The sequence below is a fragment of the Lepidochelys kempii genome, chromosome 25, assembly GCF_965140285.1.
Source record: "Lepidochelys kempii isolate rLepKem1 chromosome 25, rLepKem1.hap1, whole genome shotgun sequence".
NCBI classification, from domain to species: domain Eukaryota; kingdom Metazoa; phylum Chordata; order Testudines; family Cheloniidae; genus Lepidochelys; species Lepidochelys kempii.
Genome location: NC_136404.1, coordinates 19,717,407 through 19,730,930, shown reverse-complemented (window position 1 = coordinate 19,730,930; position 13,524 = coordinate 19,717,407). Strand labels below are relative to the sequence as shown.

At 42.8% G+C, this 13,524-nt stretch overlaps 1 long non-coding RNA gene and 1 pseudogene across 2 annotated transcripts in view; both read right to left on the bottom strand.

Moving 5' to 3' along the window:
• Nucleotides 1-13,225, bottom strand: part of LOC140903318 (zinc finger protein 316-like) — an 86,529-nt pseudogene extending 73,304 nt beyond the window's left edge. Inside the window, exons 1-2 of the transcript XR_013635007.1 lie at nt 13,001-13,225; nt 7,756-7,911 (exon numbers count right to left, since the gene is read on the bottom strand). The product of XR_013635007.1 is annotated as a zinc finger protein 316-like (transcript). The remainder of the gene's footprint in view (nt 1-7,755; nt 7,912-13,000) is intronic.
• Nucleotides 1-13,465, bottom strand: part of LOC144929891 (uncharacterized) — a 103,384-nt gene extending 89,919 nt beyond the window's left edge. The window contains exon 1 of the long non-coding RNA XR_013635008.1: nt 13,348-13,465. This is a non-coding gene — a long non-coding RNA (uncharacterized LOC144929891). The remainder of the gene's footprint in view (nt 1-13,347) is intronic.
• Nucleotides 13,466-13,524: the final 59 nt, after the last annotated feature.

The window sequence follows — 13,524 nt, the reverse complement described above, 5'->3', positions numbered from 1 at the left end:
AGCTACCTTGAACTTGTACATTCTGTGCTTTTTTTCTTTTCCATGATTAATGACGTAACTAATGTCCTTCCTTTAATTTGTTCTGGTCAGATTTTAGCACAGCCCTGTAATTCTCACTAGGATACTGTTAAGAGAATTAGTTTCATTGTACTCGGATTGCTTCTTTAAAAACCAAAAACCTATCCAGTTGTTAGTTAAAATGTAAGTGATGGGTCACATAACAAAACTGGAAGAAAGTTCAAATAAAGTGGCAGGTAGGACAAAATAAAAAATGAATATAAATCCCACTTATAGCACTCCTATTACTTCAGTGGTTATTTATTTCCTGGACAGCAGTGACTATAATGAGCATACAAACAGGAACTGTGCAAAGACTCAACTTGAGGCAGCAAAAGCAGATCCACAGATACACTTGCTATGCTGTTGATGCCCCTTTGTGCGCTGCATCAAAATAATACTACCCACAAATGGGATGTAAACTGATGAATGCTGTCATAACTAGTATCTCAAATCAACTACTCCTTGAACAGAAGGATTTTAGCTAGTTTGTTCCTGTCCAAGCAGATTTGAATTTGAGTACAATTTTGAGAGACACTGAATCAAAGGCTTAATTACAATCGAATATGACACCCATTGTCCGATATTCATTTAATAGTGTCCAGTCATTTATAGATATTTCTATTGATATTTGCATGTTGATTAAGGACAATGTTATGTGGATTGTAAACTGTCTGGTGGATCCCTAAATAGTTATTATAAATGACAGTGTCCTGTGAAAAACTACAGGAATCTGTTCAGTCTGATCTTATTCAAGAGGAAGTAACATCATTGCATTCACGGGAGTTGCACACACCAGTGAAAAGGGAAAAGTAATCCAAAGGAACTTAAAGAAATGCCTGTTAACAGCAAGCTAATGCCTCTGATCAGAAAATATCCAAATACTTTTCAGTTTTCAGCTGCACGCGTATGACACCATGGGACATAGGTAATAATCCTTCTGCATACAACACTTTAGTAACCACACCTGGAATATTTTGTTTCATTCTGCACACTTCATTAAACTGACAAATGGGAAGGACCTCAGCAAGGAAGCTCAGAAAAGAGAACTAGAATGGCCAGGAGGCTGAAAAGTGACCTATAACGAAGCTGAACCATGCATATTTAGAGCTCTTAATCTAAATGACGACAATGGCCATAGTAGAAGATGGAGATAAATCTACAGAGACTGGGTGAGTGTGAAAACAGGGGATGAAGAACTATTTAGCATACCAAAAAGGGATGAAATTGAGAAGGGTTTTATCTTGAGTTTCTGTGTGTATATAAAGTCTGCTGCAGTTTCCACGGTAAACATCTGATGAAGTGAGCTGTAGCTCACGAAAGCTCATGCTCAAATAAATTGGTTAGTCTCTAAGGTGCCACAAGTACTCCTTTTCTTTTTGCGAATACAGACTAACACGGCTGTTCCTCTGAAACCTATCTTGAGTAAGGAAATGTGAAATCTAGTAACTCTAAATTTTCAGTATATTAGAACACCCTAGTTAAGACTTTAAATGTGTATATCTTGGATTTCTGTTTCAAGAAAAGAAACAAACATTCATCACATATGTATGACCTTGAATCTGACTCTGCAAGTTTGGCCAAATGCATACTTCCTATTTTAGATTTGAAGCTTAAAAAACAAACAAACAAACAAACAAAAAAAAACAACCGAACAGTGCTTTTCTGTAAGACAACTGGCATATTTGAACTATTAAGGTATTTTGTGCTGTAGTTTAAAAAAAAAAAGATAAATTCTACTCTGTTTTCCTGCATGAAGTCTTTATGCCTGATGTCAACAAATAGGGGAGGAAAGAATTATTCAAATAATACATTGGGAAATTATCATGAATAAAAAAAAAATTAATGCAATATTGTGGTTGAGATTTGAAAGGCACAATAGTCAGGAAAGGCTTAGCATTCCTGGTGCAAATATAACTCACCCCCTCACACTTTGTATTTGCTTAAATTTCACACACTGAAATGAGCAACCTGGCCCTAACTTGAGGTGCAGACCATCCCGCCCCAGCTTCTGGCACTCAATCAACCTGATTGGCAGAAGCTGGGACTGGATGACCAGAGATGGATCATTCAATAACTGCCCTGGTCTGTTCGCTCCCTCTGAAGCATCTGACAGTGACCATCATCAGAGAAAGGACACAGGGCTAAGGGAACTTTTGGTCTGACCCAGTATGGCCATTCATATTTCTAACCCATACTTCAAACTAAAAGCAACAGGAGCTGCAAATATATATATTTGGACTGACATTGAGATGGAAATAGGAGAGATTTATTGAAAGTTTCTAGGTAATGATAAAAGGGGTAAAAAACAAGGGTGATGTCATGGTAGGGGTCTACTACAGATCACCTAACCAGGAACAAGAGATGGTTGAGGCTTTTTTAAAAAAAAACTAACAAAATCATGCAAAGCACAGGACTTGGTCGTTATGTAGGACCTCAACTACCCAGACATCTGTTGGGAAAATAACACGGCAGGGCACAGATTATCCAACAATTTCCTGGAATGTACTGGAGACAATTTTTTATTTCAGAAGGTGGAAAAAGCTACTAGGGGAGAGGCTGTTCTCGATTTCATTTTGATAAATAGGAAGGAACTGGCTGAGAATATGGAAGTGGAAGGCAGCTTGGGTGAAAGTGATCATGAAATGACAGAGTTCATGATTCTAAGAAATGGTAGGAGGGAAATCAGCACAATAAAGATAATGGATTTCAAGGAGGCAGTCTTTAGCAAACTCAGGGAGTTGGTAAGTAAGATCCTATGAGAAGCAAGTCTAAGAGAAAAAACATTTCAAGAGAGTTGGCAGTTTTTCCAAGAGACATTGTTAAGGGCACAAGAGCAAACTACACCAATGCATAAGAAAGTTAGGAAGTATGGCAACAGACCCGCCCCGATGGCTTAACCCAGAGATCTTCAATAATCTGAAACTAAAGTCCTACAAAAAGGGGAAACTAGGTCAAATTACAGAGGATGAATATAAACAAATACCACAAGTGTGGAGAGACAAAATTAGAAAGGCCAAGGCACAAAATGATATTAAATTAGCTAGAGACATGAAAACATTCTACAAATACATTAAAAGCAAGAGGAAGACCAAGAACAGGGTAGTCCTGTTACTAAATGGGGTGGTTGGGGGTGGGGACACGACATGACAGTAACAGAAAATGTGAAAATGGAAGTAGTAGTAAATGACTTTTTTGTTTCAGTTTTCACCAAAAAATTTAGTAGTGATTGGACATTAACATCATAAATGCCAGTGAAACTGAGGTAGGATCAGAGGCTAAACTAGGGAAAAGATAAGTTAAAAATTACTTAGACAAGTTAGATGTCTTCAAATCACCACGGCCTGATGAAATACATCCTAGAATACTCAAGAAGCTGACTGAGGAGATATCCGAGCCATTAGTGATTATCTTTGAAAAGTCATAGAAGACGGGAGAGATTCCAGAGGACTGAAAAAGGGCAAATATGGTGCCAATCTATAAAAAGGGAATAAGGACAACTCACGGAATTACAGACCAGTCAGCTTAGCTTCAGTACTCACAAAGATAATGGAGCAAATAATTAAGCAATCAATTTGGAAACACCTAGAAGATAAGGTGAAAAGTAACAGTCAGCATGGATTTGTCAAAAACAAATTGTCAAACCAACCTAATAGCTTTCTTTGACCAACCAGTGGGTAACAAGCCTTGTGTATAGGGGGCGAAGCGGTATATGTGGTATATCTTGAATTTAGTAAGGCTTTTGATACTGTCTTGCATGACTTTTTCATAAACAAACTGGGGAAGTACAACCTAGATGGAGCTAGTATAAGGTGTATACATAACTGATGGGAAAACCATTCCCAGAGAGTAGTTATCAGTGGTTCACAGTCAAGCTGGAAGGGCATATTAAATGGGGACCCTCAGGGATCAGTTCTGGATCTGGTTCTGTTCAATATTTTCATCAATGATTTAGATAATGGCACAGAGTACACTTATAAAAAGTTTGCAAACGATACCAAACTGGGAGGAGTTGCAAGTGCTTTGGAGAATTGGATTAAAATTGAAAATGATCTGGACAAACTGGAGAAATGGTCTGAAGTAAATAAGATGAAATTCAATAAGGACAAATGCAAAGTACTCCATTTAGGAAGGAACAATCAGTTGCACACATACAAAACAGGAAACGACCGCCTAGGAAAGAGTACTGTGAAAAGGGATCTGGGGGTCATAGTGGATCACAAGCTAAATACAAGTCAACAGGGTAACACTGCTGGGGGGGGCAAATATCATTCTGAGATGTATTAGCAGGTATGTTGTAAGCAAGACACAAGAAGTAATTCTGCTCTACTCTGAGCCGATTAAGCCTCAACTGGGGACCAACTGGGAACCACATTTCAGGAAACATGTAGACAAATTGGAGAAAGTCCAGAGAAGAGCAACAAAAATTATTGAAGTTCTAGAAAACATGACCCATGAGGGAAGACTGAAAATAAAAAAAAAGGATATGTTTAGTCTGGAGAAGAGAAGACAGAGGGGGGACATCATAACAGTTTTCAAGTACATAAAAGGTTGTTACAATGAATAGGGAGGAAAATTGTTCTCATTAACCGCTGAGGATAGGACAAGAAGCAATGGACTTAAATTGCAGCAAAGGCGGTTTAGGTTGGACATCAGAAAAGCTTCTTAAATGTCACAGTAGTTAAGCACTGGAATAAATTACCTAAGGAAGTTGTGGAATCTTTGTCATTGGAAATTTTTAAGAGCAGGTTAGACCAAACACCTGTCAGGGATGGTCTCTATAATACTTAGTCCTGCCTTAAGTGCAGGGGACTGGACTAGAAGACCTCCTCAGGTCCCTTCCAGTCCTATGATTCTATGTCTAGTACACTTCTGAAAATTAGACCTTTGCTTCTCAGTGTCTAGTTGTAACTGCCTGGGTTGGAACCTTTATAATTCAATCAGAACTCTGAAAGAACTGTTTTATAAATAAATAATAAATTAGAAAGGGAATCTCTAGCATTATAAATGTATGATCCATGCTCCATTTTTCTTTTGCTGTACTTTTGTAATTGGTGCAATAAAATCCATCAGTGCTTGTGATGGCTTTCCCACTAGTACCAATCATGAGTGATACTGGGAAATATATGCCAATGGAAGCAGTTGGGATTTCTGTCGATTCTACATCTAGTTCTAACAATACCTCTAAGGAGCAGTCTATGTAGGGGACAATCAGGAAAATGAAAGTGAATCAACTAAAGTCATGCAGTCAATGTGTATAACTTTTAGTGTGTTAACCTCCATTCCCAGGTAGATGTTTGAATTCAGGAGCAATGTAACCTTAGGAGGACTAAGTTACAGGAAACTTAGACTGCTTTACTCCTGAATGAAAGCATCCCCGGGGGTTAAATGTACTTCATGTGCATTGACTTCCCACCCTTAGTTGACTTGCCTTAATTTTGCTGAATGGCCTGGTAGAGACATATAATTTAGTGTTTAGGAGGAGGAGGGGTTTCACAGTAACTTGTGGGTTTTTTAGTTCAAGTGCCTATTGTCCACATGATACAATTCTTCTTTTAATTTAAATGTCCAGTTTTTTACAAAGAAGATAATCCCTTCTGAAGGTGGATTAAGTTAATTAAGGAATGAGTTAGTGCAAAGTAAGATATGTGTGGATGCATCTATTTCACATTGACTTGGCAGTCCTCCCACTGTTATCTCATGCTGCAATGCATGATGCCAGGCCTGACCTGTCTGTTTTCCTGTGTGTCTTCTACTGTTATGGCATCTTGATCAGATATTTGCTGTGAGGCCACCACCAAATCTCATTTGTCATGGGTCTGCCGTGTCATCCCTTTTGGCACTGTCCAGTGTTAACCAGGACTCTAGGTAGGAGAAGGAAGAGAGCTCCTCTGAAAGCCAAGATCTCTTTCCCATACAAAAGCCTGAGGCAGAGTCAAATGAACATGCAGCTCCTGAAAGCCAGGTGGACACCCAGTCTGACAGACCTGAGGAGGAGACTTCTGCGAGTAAGTTTGTGCTATATTAAATAACTGTATAGGAGAGTTGAATAAATTTTTGGTGTGAATCATAGAATATCAGGGTTGGAAGGGACCTCAGGAGATCATCTAGTCCAACCCCCTGCTCAAAGCAGGACCAATCCTCTGCTAGATGGATGCCTGCTAGATGATGCCACTGTGGACAGAGGAGATCTAGGAGCCTCTCTGTGCCTACTAGCTTGGAAACACCCCCTGGGGCTTTAAATGGCATGACTGTTTGCTGCCCACCATATACATTAATAGCCCACTGGGCTGCCCCCCCGCCACCACCACTATGGTCTCCTTTCACATTCCAGATTCCTCAACCGCTATGCCTTAGCCCTCCCCCTGTCAACTAGGATTTAAATAAAGAAATAAATACTATAAAGTAACCATGTTCATTGAAACACTAGTTGCAGTAAAAATAAGGCAATATTTAAAGGAAAAAAAAAAAGACATTTGTTCATCACTATTTGTGCAATGCCCTGGGCTTTCAGCTATCTCAGCATTTTATGAGATACATTTCCTCAAAGTGGAACAGAACGCAGAGATAAGGCAAGTCAGCCTTCCAGCTATGTTAACCCTGTACATTCTGAACAACTACTGCAGAACTCTTCATTTTACAGTGCATTTTGTGCATGTTGGAGATGAGATAAAGTAGAATTGAAAGCAAATAAAACATCTTACCATCTTCAGAGTCACTCCAGACTGGCAAAAGGCTATGGAAATGGCATTCCAAAAGAGAGGAAAAATCAATTTTATCATTGGTGACATGAAAACTGGAATTAGTACAATAACTACTTGTTCTGTTTCTCAGTTCCCCCAGCTCTTGCACCTGAAGTCCTGTAACTCCCAACTGACTGGACTATTATCTACTGTGGATCATGTGGCCAATCTCCAGGGCAAGAAAAGAAATACAAAGCAGGAAATGTGGGGTGAGCTGCAGTCCAGAACAGCACCAAGACGACAGAAGACTGGAGAGGAGTTTTCATTGCAGAGAGACCATTGAACTGATGAGGCAAACTAAAGGAAAACTCTACGATATGCAAAACCAGCTCATTGAACTGATGACAAAGCAGTTTTGCTGGAGACCCTTAGAGCGCCATCTTCACACCCAATACTACAGTCACATCCCAGACATATCCTGCAGCCTGTGGACAATACTGCTTCCTGAGAGCAGCACCTGCACGTCCCAGAATCTATCAGGCACTTTCCTCCACACACCACATCCCCGGAGAGTGAAAACACTGAATTCTGGGAACCCACCTTCATCCCCACAATTACAAACAATGGCTTTTGCTCTCACCATTCCACATATGAAGGGAAAGAGCACCCAGAAATCCTGTACAATCATGTTTACTCTGCACTTACAGGCAGGCTATCCATGTATCTGCAGAGTTTAAAAATGAGTATTTTTTCAAAACTCAACATATTTTATTGAGCTGAAATTTGCACTGTATTATTGTTTGTTACCAGGGTTACAAATTGGGACAGACATTCAATTTTTTGTTTTCATCCCTCTACGTTTGTTAAAGTTTTGCGTGACAAAAGCTCAAAGTTTAATAAAATGGCAAATCTCAAAACAAAAAATCAACTTTCAGCAAACTGTCACACGAAGCAACTACAAAACAATGAACCCTTGCCACAAAGCATAATATGATTAAAATATTTCAGTTCCTACCCTCAATGTAGGAGCACAAAGCACCCTTAACCCTGTGGCCCTGGCAACTGGCTGCAGTTTGAAGAGGGAAAGCCTCTCTGGCAGTTTGTTTTGCTCCGACAGTCTCAGCCTCTGATGTGGGGGGAGTCAGAGGTACAATCTCCCTTATTTTCACAGCTGTTCTGAAAAATACAGTATGCAGTTATTACATGAAGCAGATATTGCTCTGTAGCTGCCATTTTAATCATTAGACAGCACCAAATTCCTTTCAGCCTTCCAAACATATACTCCACTGTCTTTCTGCAGGTACCCAGCTATAGTTTAACAGGCTCTTTTTCCTGCCCAGGTGCCTAAATAAAAGTCTTTATAAACCAGGGAAGCTGGGTTTCCCAGAATGAGAGAAGGAAATTGCAAAACCATCAATATCTACAGTGGTCTTGGAAGCAAAAGTTCCATTTTTCATGAAGGAAAAGAGGTGTGAGTTTCTAAAGATTCTAGCACCAGGGACCTTTCCAGATCACACCACATTAATACTGGTGAACCAAATACTATGATCAACCAGACCTTGGAATACCCTGGAGAAATAGCCCTTTCTGTTTATAAACACGAGGCCTTGTGGCGAGGTTAAGGAATAGACACACAGATCCCATCAACAGTCCCAATACAATTCAGGAACCTTAAGCGTGTAAACCGATAATCTCCTGCACATTGCCAAAATATTATTACTCAGTGTTTCAACACCTTCTTCATAGCAAAAAGAAAAGGAGTACTTGTGGCACCTTAGAGACTAACCAATTTATTTGAGCATAAGCTTTCGTGAGCTACAGCTCACTTCATCAGATGCATATCGTGGAAACTGCAGCAGACTTTATATATACACAGAGAATATGAAACAATACCTCCTCCCACCCCACTGTCCTGCTGGTAATAGCTTATCTAAAGCGATCATCAGGTGGGCCATTTCCAGCACAAATCCAGGTTTTCTCACCCTCCACCCCCCCACACACAAATTCACTCTCCTGCTGGTGATAGCCCATCCAAAGTGACAACTCTTTACACAATGTGCATGACAATCAAGTTGGGCTATTTCCTGCACAAATCCAGGTTTTCTCACATCCCCCCCACCCCCATACACACACACTCACTCTCCTGCTGGTAATAGCTCATCCAAACTGACCACTCTTCAATTTCCATCCCACCACCAACCTCAGCCTGGTCCAGTCCACACAAGAGATCCACTTCCTGGACACTACAGTGCTAATAAACAATGGTCACATAAACACCACCCTATACCGGAAACCTACTGACCGCTATTCCTACCTGCATGCCTCCAGCTTTCACCCTGACCACACCACACGATCCATCGTCTACAGCCAAGCTCTGCGATACAACCGCATTTGCTCCAACCCCTCAGACAGAGACAAACACCTACAAGATCTCTGTCAAGCTTTCTTACAACTACAATACCCACCTGCAGAAGTAAAGAAACAGATTGGTAGAGCCAGAAGAGTTCCCAGAAGTTACCTACTACAGGACAGGCCTAACAAAGAAAATAACAGAATGCCACTAGCCGTCACCTTCAGCCCCCAACTAAAACCCCTCCAACACATTATTAAGGATCTACAACCTATCCTAAAGGATGACCCAACACTCTCACAAATCTTGGGAGACAGGCCAGTCCTTGCCTACAGACAGCCCCGCAACCTGAAGCAAATACTCACCAACAACCACATACCACACAACAGAACCACTAACCCAGGAACTTATCCTTGCAACAAAGCCCGTTGCCAATTGTGCCAAAAAAACTATCTATGGGGGGAAAACCATCACAGGGCCTAATAACATCAACCACACTATCAGAGGCTCGTATACCTGCACATCCACCAATGTGATATATGCCATCATGTGCCAGCAATGCCCCTCTGCCATGTACATTGGTCAAACTGGACAGTCTCTACGTAAAAGAATAAATGGACACAAATCAGATGTCAAGAATTATAACATTCATAAACCAGTCGGAGAACACTTCACTCTCTCTGGTCACGCAATCACAGACATGAAGGTCGCTATCTTAAAACAAAAAAACTTCAAATCCAGACTCCAGCGAGAAACTGCTGAATTGGAATTCATTTGCAAATTGGATACTATTAATTTAGGCTTAAATAGAGACTGGGAGTGGCTAAGTCATTATGCAAGGTAGCCTATTTCCTCTTGTTTTTTCCTACCCCATCCTCCCCGAGATGTTCTGGTTTAACTTGGATTTAAACTTGGAGAGTGGTCAGTTTGGATGAGCTATTACCAGCAGGAGAGTGAGTTTGTGTGTGTATGGGGGTGGGGGGATGTGAGAAAACCTGGATTTGTGCTGGAAATGGCCCACCTTAATTATGCACATTGTAGGGAGAATGGTCACTTTGGATGAGCTATTACCAGCAGGATACTGAGTTTGTGTGTGTGGTTTTTGGGAGGGGGGTGAGAGAACCTGGGTTTGTGCAGGAAATGGCCCAACTTGATTGTCATGCACATTGTGTAGAGAGTTGTCACTTTGGATGGGCTATCACCAGCAGGAGAGTGAATTTGTGTGGGGGGGTGGAGGGTGAGAAAACCTGGATTTGTGCTGGAAATGGCCCACCTGATGATCACTTTAGATAAGCTATTACCAGCAGGACAGTGGGGTGGGAGGAGGTATTGTTTCATATTCTCTGTGTATATATAAAGTCTGCTGCAGTTTCCACGATATGCATCTGATGAAGTGAGCTGTAGCTCACAAAAGCTTATGCTCAAATAAATTGGTTAGTCTCTAAGAAGCCACAAGTACTCCTTTTCTTTTTGCGAATACAGACTAACACGGCTGTTACTCTGAATTCTTCATAGCAGTGCATGCCTGCATAACAACAGCCCAGTCAACCTGACCTACCAAAACCAAATTGCTTAGCTACTGATGAGGAGCAATCAGGGTTGGTGAGCTTCCAGATGGTAATAGCCACATTTCTCTAGGAGCTCTCATTTTACTGTGCAGCTCTGTGAAGATTTCTAGTCAGGTGGCCTGAACTTCTTTTGCAGATGCTTGTCACCCCAGGCCTGGATCACTATCCTTTCCCACTAGTCACCATTAGTCTTCTCATATCAGAAATGGCACTGCACTGAGTGAAGCTGCTCCAGGAAAAGTTCATTCACAAGTTGCTACTCCATTTCCTCCTCCTTCACCCAAACTGGTTCAGCAGCATGGTGGCTTGCCTACAAAGCAAAAGACATCCAGCAGCGTGATCTCAAACACATGCACAAGAGCCTCTTGCAAACAGCTGTCATTCCCACAGCATGCAGCATTGATCCCTAGCCCAGTCTGAAAATGGAACAGGCTCACAAAAGCCAGAAGAAACGTGAGATAAACCAGGAGATGAATCATGGGAATTTGCAAGTTTGATCCCAATTCCCAGAATTCCAGTGGCTTCCTAGAGGTATCCCACATTCCCACAGTGACCTATGAGAAAAGTCTCACAATGCACAGAACCTAACAAAGCACCATAGGATACTTGTCTAGAATGCTGAGCACTTACTCTGAAAAAGTCTGTGACTCTGTACACATTTGGAGGGAAATAAGTGACAGCTGGCTATGTGGACACAATTATTTTGTAACAGTTATTCTTCAATAGTTAGTGCACACAGAATATCAGGGTTGGGAAGGGACCTCAGGAGATAAATTGTCCAACCTCCTGCTCAAAGCAGGACCAATCCCCAACTAAATCATCCCAGCCAGGGCTATGTCAAGCCTGACCTTAAAAACCTCAAAGGAAGGAGATTCCATCACCTCCCTAGGTAACCCATTCCAGTGCTTCATCACCCTCCTAGTGAAAAAGTTTTTTCTAATATCCAACCTATACTTCCTCCATTGCAACTTGAGACCATTACTCCTCATTCTGTCATCTGGTACCACTGAGAACAGTCTAGATCCATCCCCTTTGGAACCCCCTTTCAGGTAGTTGAAAGCAGCTATCAAATCCCCCCTCATTCTTCTCTTCTGCAGACTAAACAATCCCAGTTCCCTCAGCCTCTCCTCATAAGTCATGTGCTCTAGCCCCCTAATCACTTTTGTTGCCCTCCACTCAATGCTTTCCAATTTTTCCACATCCTTTTTGTAGTGTGGGGCCCAAAACTGGACATAGTACTCCAGATGAGGCCTCACCAATGTCGAATAGAGGGGAACGATCACATCCCTCGATTTGCTGGCAATGCCCCATCTTATACATTCCAAAATGCCATTGGCCTTCCTGGCAAAAAGGGCACACTGTTGACTCACATCCAGCTTCTCATCCACTGTAACCCCTAGGTCCTTTTCTGAAGAACTGCTACTTAGCTATTCGGTCCCTAGTCTGTAGCCGTGCATGGGATTCTTCCATCCTAAGTGCAGAACTCTGCACTTGACCTCATCAGATTTCTTTTGGCCCAATCCTCTATTTGTCTAGGTATCTCTGTAACCCTCCAGCATATCTACCACTCCTCGCAGTTTAGCGTCACCTGCAAACTTGCTGAGGGTGCAATCCACACCATCCTCCGGATCATTAATGAAGATATTGAACAAAACCGGCCCCAGGACCGACCCTTGGAGCACTCCCCTTGATACCGGCTGCCAACTAGACTTGGAGCCATTGATCACTACCCGTTGAGCCCGACGATCTAGCCAGTTTTCTATCCACCATATAGTCCATTCATCCAGCCCATACTTCTTTAACTTGCTGGCAAGAATACTGTGGGAGACCGTGTCAAAAGCTTTGCTAAAGTCAAGGAATAACACATCCACTGCTTTCCCCTCATCCACAGAGCCAGTTTTCTCCTCATAGAAGGCAACTTTTAGATTAGTCAGGCATAACTTGCCCTTGGTGAATCCATGCTGACTGTTCCTGATCACTTTCCTCTCCTCCAAGTGCTTCAGAATTGATTCCTTGAGGACCTGCTCCATGATTTTTCTGGGGACTGAGGTGAGGCTGACTGGCCTGTAGTTCCCCGGATCCTCCTTCTTCCCCTTTTTAAAGATGGGCACTACATTAGCCTTTTTCCAGCCCCCGGTCACCACAGAAACATAATTTACAAAAACCTCCCAGTATAAACAAGCCCTTAGAATCAGTAACATGCCAATACACTGCGTTTTAAAGAACAAAAATCTCAATTACTTTCCCGGCAAAAGCGCGAGTGAACAGGACTTGCCGCACACAGAGCTAGAAAATTAAAGCTTTAGCACTAATGTCGGGTCATTTTCAGCCCGCGATCTCACCCTGAAGGTTTGGCAGCGGCTGCCAGCGTGAGAAGCCCATTTCCTAGACACAGCCCGTGGCCCTGCCCGTCCCCGACACGCGCAGGCGGCAACAGCGCAAGGAGCCCGCAGTGGGTCAGCCGCGAGCCCTGCGTTCCGTTCAGCTTGGCCAGTGAGACTCGACTAAGCCGGTTTCGCTACGAAACTCCAACCGGAGCCGCGCGCCCGCGCCCGCGCCCGCGCCCCCGCCCCGGGACCGCTGGCTGGTAAAAACCTGGGCTGGGCTCGGCTCGCTCGACCCCAGACACCCCGGGGGGAAGGAGGGCGGCCCCACGGAGGCATGGGCGGCCCAGGACCATAAGGCTCACCGAGCTATTCCGGCTCTGGCCGTCGCCTCGCCCTACTACCGCCACCGCCAGCGAAAGACCTCGGAATGACAACACGCAGCAAGGCAGCCAACCAATCCGGGAGGAGGTTACACATTCGGCAAGACGCCCCACCAATGGGACTTTGGCTCTCTGCTCTTCCTGCTCGGGAACCGGCAG